Raw genomic sequence first — 6,054 nt, forward strand, 5'->3', positions numbered from 1 at the left:
ACTCTCCACCATGGCCAAGACCAAAGAGCTCTCCAAGGATGTCAGGGACAAGATTGTAGACCTACACAAGGCTGGAATGGGCTACAAGACCATCGCCAAGCAGCTTGGTGAGAAGGTGACAACAGTTTCTGTGATTATTCGCAAATGGAAGAAACACAAAAGAACTGTCAATCTCCCTCAGCCTGGGGCTCCATGCAAGATCTCACCTCGTGGAGTTGCAATGATCATGAGAACGGTGAGGAATCAGCCCAGAATTACACAGGAGGATCTTGTCAATGATCTCAAGGCAACTGGGACCATAGTCATCAAGAAAACAATTGGTAACAGACTATGCCGTGAAGGACTGAAATCCTGCAGCGCCCGCAAGGTCCCCCTGCTCAAGAAAGCACATATACATGCCCGTCTGAAGTTTGCCAATGAACATCTGAATGATTCAGAGGACAACTGGGTGAACGTGTTGTGGTCAGATGAGACCAAAATGGAGTTCTTTGGCATCAACCCAACTTGCCGTGTTTGGAGGAGGAGGAATGCTGCCTATGACCCCAAGAAACCATCCCCACCGTCAAACATGGAGGTGGAAACATTATGCTTTGGGGGTGTTTTCCTGCTAAAGGGACAGGACAACTTCACCGCATCAAAGGGACGATGGACGGGGCCATGTACCGTCAAATCTTGGGTGAAAACCTCCTTCCCTCAGCCAGGGTATTGAAAATGGGTCGTGGATGGGTATTCCAGCATGACAATGACCCAAAACACACGGCCAAGGCAACAAAGGAGTGGCTCAAGAAGAAGCACATTAAGGTCCTGGAGTGGCCTAGCCAGTCTCCAGACCTTAATCCCATAGAAAATCTGTGGAGGGAGCTGAAGGTTCGAGTTGCCAAACGTCAGCCTCGAAACCTTAATGACTTGAAGAAGATCTGCAAAGAGGAGTGGGACAAAATCCCTCCTGAGATGTGTGCAAACCTGGTGGCCAACTACAAGAAACGTCTGACCTCTGTGATTGCCAACAAGGGTTTTGCCACCAAGTACTAAGTCATGTTTTGCAGAGGGGTCAAATACTTATTTCCCTCATTAAAATGCAAATCAATTCATAACATTTTTGACATGCGTTTTTCTGGATTTTTTTGTTGATATTCTGTCTCTCACTGTTCAAATAAACCTACCATTAAAATTATAGACTGATCATTTCTTTGTCAGTGGGCAAACGTACAAAATCAGCAGGGGATCAAATACTTTTTTCCCTCACTGTACTATAAACTAGTCACAACAGGGGCGCCAATCAGCTAAACCTCATTTTTCTAGAGATGGGATGCATTACGAGGAGATGTACTTTGGTTAGTGACAAACTCCATCTATGTGACATTTTTATGATACATGTGGAGTAACTATAGACTAAACATCAAAGTCCATGGCGGGAAGTATTCAGACCACTTAATTTCTTACAAATTCTGTTACATTACAGCCTTATCCTAAAATAGAATATATATTTTTTAAATCCTCATCAATCCACACACAATACCCCATAATGACAAAGCAAAAACAGGTTTTTAGAATTTGTGCAAATGTATTAAAAATACAAAACAGATACCTTATTTACATTCAGACAGTTTGCTAAGAGACTTAACATTTTGCTCAGGTGCATCCTGTTTCCGTTGATCATCCTTGAGCTGTTTCTACAACTTGATTGAAGTCCACCTCTGATAAATTTAAATTGATTGGACAATATTTGGAAAGGCACACATCTGTCTATATAGGGTCCCACAGTTGACAGTGCATGTCCGAGCAAAAACCAAGCCATGAGGTCGAAGGAATTATCCGTAGCACTCCGAGACAGGATTGTGTTGAAGCACAGATCTGGGCAAGGGCACCAAAAAATGTCTGCAGCATTGAAGGTCCCCCAAGAACACAGTGGCCTCAATCATTCTTAAATGGGAGAAGTTTGGAACCACCAGGACCTTGGTCAGGGAGGTGACCATGAACCCGATGGTCACTCTGACAGAGCTCCAGAGGTACTCTGTGGAGATGGGAGAACCTTCCAAAAGGACAACCATCTCTGCAGCACTCCACCAATCAGACCTTTACGGTAGAGTGGCCAGACTGTCACGGTTTTCTAAAATAGAACCCAGAAGCAGACCAGGACAAGGAGAGTAGGACGAAGGTGAGTATTTATTTACAAGTTTAAACGTAGAGGTAGAAAGATCCAGGTGGCGGAGCGGGCAGCGGAGGTGAGTTGATGGGAGTGAATAGGCAGATCCAAGGGAGTAACAGAAGCCACCGACGACCAAGCAGGGATGGGGTGAGTGTTCCGGGTGAATGACTGTAGACAGAACAAACGGAGGTAAGTTCAAGGCAAGCAAGACGTACAAAACAACAAAACAACCTCTATCAAACTGGAGGCTGATACGCTGGCACAACATACTGTTCATGGCTAACGATCCGGCAGGGAATGGATGTCAGGTCAGAGCTTATGAAGTGGAGGGGTGATGATCAGGACCAGGTGTGCAGATAGCTGATGGGATACAGGTGCGGGTAATCAGAGATCTCCCAACTAGCTACGTCGCCCGGCAACCAGACAGGGTGCGTTCCAGGACACCGGAAAAACACTCCAGGACAGAACACAGGCAAAAACAGACTCAGGAAGCAGGATTCGTGACAGTACCCCCCCTCCGACGAACGCCACCGGGCGGACTACCCGGAGCGCCAGGGTGGAGGCGGTAGAAGTCACGAAGCAGGTCAGCATCAAGGATCTGACGCCGAGGAATCCAACTCCTCTCCTCTGGACCATATCCTTCCCAATCCACGAGATACTGGAACCCTCGACCCCGCCGTCTGGAGTCCATGATGCGGCGCACCGTGTAGGCAGGACCACCTCCGATCATCCTAGGAGGAGGAGGACGAGGAGGAGGGGGCAACAGAGGACTGAGGAGAACCGGCTTGAGGCAGGAGACATGAAAGGTGGGGTGTACTCTAAGCGTTGCAGGCAACTTGAGTCTGACCACAACAGGATTAATGATTCTCTCCACCACAAACGGACCAATGAACTTCTGTGACAGTTTCTTCGACTCAGTCCGTAGAGGAAGATCCCGTGTAGCCAACCAAACCTTATCTCCGACGGTATAAGCGGGGGCAGGAATACGGCAACGATTCGCCTGGATCTGATACCGGTCAGAAACTCTGAGGGCCTTCCTGGCCCGATGCCAGGTCCGGTGGCAACGACGAATGTGGGCCTGGACAGAGAGAACCGAGAGATCCCTCTCCTGAGAAGGAAACAAGGGAGGTTGGTAACCGTACAGGCACTGGAAGGGAGACATCCCAGTGGCAGATGAAGGGAGAGTATTATGGGCATACTCGACCCAGGGTAATTGAGAGGACCAAGAGGTGGGATCAGAGGAGACAAGGCAGCGCAGCGTGGACTCCATCTTCTGGTTGGCTCTCTCCGCCTGACCATTAGATTGGGGGTGAAATCCAGATGTGAGACTGACTGTAGCTCCAATGGCCAAACAGAAGGATCTCCAGACAGCAGAGGTAAACTGAGGACCACGGTCAGAAACAATGTCACTGGGCAACCCGTGGACCCTGAAAACCTCCCTAACAAGGATCTCGGACGTCTCAGTGGCAGATGGAAGCTTGGAGATGGGGACAAAGTGAGCAAACTTGCTGAATCTGTCCACAATGGTCAGAATGACCGTGTTCCCAACAGAAGAGGGCAACCCCGTGACAAAGTCCAGGGCCAGATGCGACCAAGGTCGCCGGGGAATAGGTAGGGGGTGAAGAAGCCCAGAGCTGGGCCGATTGGTACTCTTATTCTGCGCACAAACAGGACAAGCGGCAACAAACCTCCGGGTATCTTCTCCCATGGCAGGCCACCAAAATCGTCTGCGCAGTAGCGCCATAGTCCGAGCAACGCCAGGGTGACAAGCTATCCTCCTGGCGTGGGACCACTGAAGGACAGCAGAACGGACCGACTCAGGCACGAACAACCGACCGGGTGGACCGTTACCGGGGCCGGGCTGCGTCCGAAGGGCCGCCATCACATCCTCCTCAATCCTCCATGTAACGGCTCCCACGACAAAGTTCTGGGGAAGAATCGTCTCAGTCTTGGCCCCACTCTCGGAGAACATCCGGGACAAGGTGTCCGCCTTGCCGTTCTTCGACCCAGGTCGGAACGTCAGGGAAAAATTGAAGCGTCCAAAAAACAAAGCCCACCTGGCCTGACGGGAGTTGAGACGTTTAGCCGATTGCACGTAAGCCAGATTCTTGTGGTCAGTCCAGACCACAAACGGTTGCTCCGCTCCCTCCAACCAGTGGCGCCACTCCTCCAAGGCAAGCTTCACAGCGAGAAGCTCCCGGTTACCCACATCGTAGTTTCTCTCTGCTGGTGAAAGACGACAAGAGTAGAAGGCGCAGGGATGGAGTTTACCGTCAGTGGAGCTACGCTGGGACAGGATGGCGCCCACCCCCACATCAGACGCGTCCACCTCAACAACAAACTGACGGGAAGTGTCAGGTTGAGAGAGAATCGGGGCGTTGGTGAATCGGCTCTTCAAGTCCAGAAATGCTCGGTCTGCCTCAGGAGTCCAACAGAAATTTCTGGTGCAAGACGTCAGGACAGTTAAAGGGGCGGCCACCCGGCTGTAATCACGGATAAACCTCCGATAGAAGTTCGCAAACCCCAGGAATCTCTGGAGCTGCAATCTCGTACCGGGCTGGGCCCAATCCCGAACCGCCCGAACCTTCTCTTGGTCCATCTTGATCTCTCCCCTGGAGATGATGTACCCGAGGAAGGACGTAGTGTGGGCGTGAAAATCACACTTTTCAGCCTTCACGAACAGGCGGTTCTCCAATAACCGCTGCAGGACCTGCTTGACATGCTGGACGTGGCTAGAAGGCTCCCTCGAGAAGATGAGGATATCATCCAGGTAAACGAACACAAAAATACCAATCATATCTCTCAGCACGTCATTCACCATACTTTGGAACACAGCAGGAGTGTTGGTCAGTCCAAACGGCATCACCTGGTACTCGAAATGTCCCATAGGTGTATTGAACCCAGTCAACCACTCGTCCCCCTCTCTGATCCGAACCAAATGATAAGCATTGCGTAGGTCAAGCTTCGTAAACACCGTAGCACCCTGTAAAGAGTCGAAAGCAGAGCTCATCAAGGGCAGGGGATACTTGTTTTTGACCGTAATATCATTCAACCCCCGATAATCAATACACGGTCGAAGAGAGCCATCCTTCTTGCTCACAAAAAAGAATCCTGCTCCCAGGGGTGATGACGAGGGGCGAATGAGACCTGCAGCTAGAGACTCCTTGATGTAGGTCTCCAAGGCTTCACGCTCAGGTCGAGAGATACTGTATAACCGTCCCTTGGGAAAGGCAGCTCCAGGGAACAGATTAATCGCACAGTCATAAGGTCGGTGGGGAGGAAGTGACAGAGCCTTCTGCTTACTGAATACTTCACCCAAATCGTGATATGTTTCTGGAACCAGGGACAAATCAGGGGGAGCAGACTCACTGACCTGACTGGGAACAGCATGAGAACAGGCAGTCCTAAGGCAGTTAGCATGACACTCAATGCTCCAACTAGTTACCTTACCCGTCACCCAATCAAACGAGGGATTGTGTTCTCTCAGCCAGGGGTAACCAAGAACCAGAGGAACATGGGGCGAAGGCAGAATGAAGAAAGAGATAACCTCTGAATGATTCCCCGACAACAACATCTTAACCGGTTCAGTCCTCATAGTGATCCGTGCCAGACTACTGCCGTTCAGAGTGGTTGCTTCAATGGCTTCCGGCAATTGCTCCTTGGAAAGCCCCAGCTGTTCCACCAAGTCGGCATCAATAAAGCTGCCATCGGCACCTGAATCGATAAAAGCGTTCATCGCTAAACTCTGATTCTTATTCATGAGGGTCACAGGAAAACGGGGTCTGACAGGGTTTTTGGGAGGTTGAAACTGGCTCGCTAAAAGTCCTCCCAAAACTAGCCGGGCAGTTTAACGGGCGCTGAGGACAAGCGGAGATGTAATGTCCCGAGCTACCACAGTAGAGGCA

This window comes from Salvelinus alpinus, chromosome 20 (genome assembly GCF_045679555.1).
Source record: "Salvelinus alpinus chromosome 20, SLU_Salpinus.1, whole genome shotgun sequence".
In the NCBI taxonomy this organism is placed as follows: Eukaryota; Metazoa; Chordata; class Actinopteri; order Salmoniformes; family Salmonidae; genus Salvelinus; species Salvelinus alpinus.